The 1,924-nt window shown below is 40.9% G+C and overlaps 1 non-coding gene across 1 annotated transcript; it reads right to left on the bottom strand.

Moving 5' to 3' along the window:
* Positions 1 to 1,650: 1,650 nt before the first annotated feature.
* On the bottom strand, positions 1,651 to 1,712 carry LOC120364138 (U7 small nuclear RNA). The gene has a single exon (XR_005579482.1). It is a non-coding gene; the product is annotated as a U7 small nuclear RNA (small nuclear RNA).
* Positions 1,713 to 1,924: the final 212 nt, after the last annotated feature.

Genomic DNA, 1,924 nt, shown 5'->3' with positions numbered 1-1,924 from the left:
ATACATATATATACACATACATATATAATGCTTGTTTTGTGAATGAAAGTGCTCTGAAAGGGAATTTGGAGTAAAGACTTTATTCCTGTGAAACAGTTTGCAATTGAGGAGATACAGGGTTTGGTGTAAAATGAAGATGAATTACTGAGAACAAAGAGAGCGTTTGGGTTTTATAACAAAAGTTCTTGCCCAGGTTCCCAATCATGTCTGTTTTTGCAAATGAAGGATTCAAACTTGCTTAGTTCCGATCAATGCAGCTGGGCCCTGTTGGCGGGGCAAGTGAGCTCTGTGTGATTGGTTTCCAAGCCTAAAACCAGACGTTCCCTGTCAGATGTTTCTTTTAAAGGGCCATTGTGGGCAGAGATTTCACACCCACCAAAACAGAAACTGACTTGGTTGATTGTAGAAAGGGAGGTCCTGTGACACCTTTACAACATCTTCCCGAGAACACAGGGGATGTGACCAGTCCCTCACCCAGTCACGGCTGCCTGCTTCTGTCTTCACTCACCTCAGGTATGAGGAGTCCATTTTTTCTGTCAGCTGAGGGTATACTTTAACATTTTGCATTTAGTGTTTAGTACATAAAATTCAAATCTAGGATCATTATATTCAAGTCCTGGGAAAATTATTCTGAGACTATTTTGTCTTAGACTGGAGAGACAGATAGATAGATATTGGATATCACACAAGTTTTACAAATGACTTAATTATAGAAATGTCGACAGTATTTTGTGACATGCACATACGATCAGAGTCAACTGTTAGCAAAATTACGACTTGGATTTCTTCATTCTTTGAAATGGAGTTTCACTCTTGTTGCCGAGGCTGGCGTACAATGGTGTAATCTCGGCTCATCACAACCTCCGCCTCCCAGGTTCAAGCTATTCTCCTGTCTCAGCCTCCTGAGTAGCTGAGATTACAGGCATGTGTCACCACGCCTGGCTAATTTTGTATTTATTTTTAGTAGAGACGGGGTTTCTCCATGTTGGTCAGGCTGGCCTCGAACTCCTGACCTCAGGTGATCTGTCTGCCTCGGTCTCCCATAGTGTTGGAATTACAGGCGTGAGTTACCTCACCTGGCCAAGACTTGGATTTTATTTAGCGTTCCCTCCCTTCCTCAACACTATTTTCTGTTTCTCATCAGTATGACTACCACCCCTACCTTCATGCATTCATCTGTCTCATGTCGTTTCTCTATCAAAATCTCAAGAATGAACCTGAAATTCCTTCTCATGGAAAGCAAAAGTAACAGAAAACAGTTTAAAATATGACTTTAACTTAGAAAAATTGAAATTTAAGCAAGAATGAAGGTCCTGAGGTAAAAGTTGACAGATGACCCTGACGTGTCTCTTACTGGCAAGAAGATATTTGCATTCATAACAAGTACAATTGGCTTTGCCAACAGCAGATCTAATACCAAATTGGAATCCCATGGGAAGAGTGAGAAATGGTGAGAAGGCAGCAAATCAGGGCGAACAGGGGCCAGGAGGCGGAAGTGCGGCCTCTCTAGTAAATCTTCTCATCCTCCAAGTATTTTTGCCCCTCCTCATATTTAAGCATGACAAATGACTACTTCTTTTTATCAAAGAGAAATGTTTTAAAAATTGCTAATAAAAATGTGACTTTTTTATTTATTTATTTATTTTATTTATGGGCTTTCCGGCAAAAACTGGAAAGTCTGCTAGACAAATTCTAAAAGAGCTGTAACACTAAAAATGTGACTTTCATTTATCAATTAGCTGTTGGTGAATAGCAAATCACTCCAAGACCTAAAATTGAAAACATGCATTGTTTTTCATGGGATTTTGGATGTAGCTTCCTGAGAGCTGGGCTATAGCGGTTGTTATCTTTCTCCTGGATCTAGCCACCCAGCAAGTCTACCAGGCTCCTGGCTGGTCCTGGGGGTTGTCTGCACAGAGTCCTG

Source organism: Saimiri boliviensis, chromosome 2 (assembly GCF_048565385.1).
Source record: "Saimiri boliviensis isolate mSaiBol1 chromosome 2, mSaiBol1.pri, whole genome shotgun sequence".
Taxonomy (NCBI): Eukaryota; Metazoa; Chordata; class Mammalia; order Primates; family Cebidae; genus Saimiri; species Saimiri boliviensis.
This window is presented reverse-complemented; position numbering and strand designations above follow the sequence as displayed.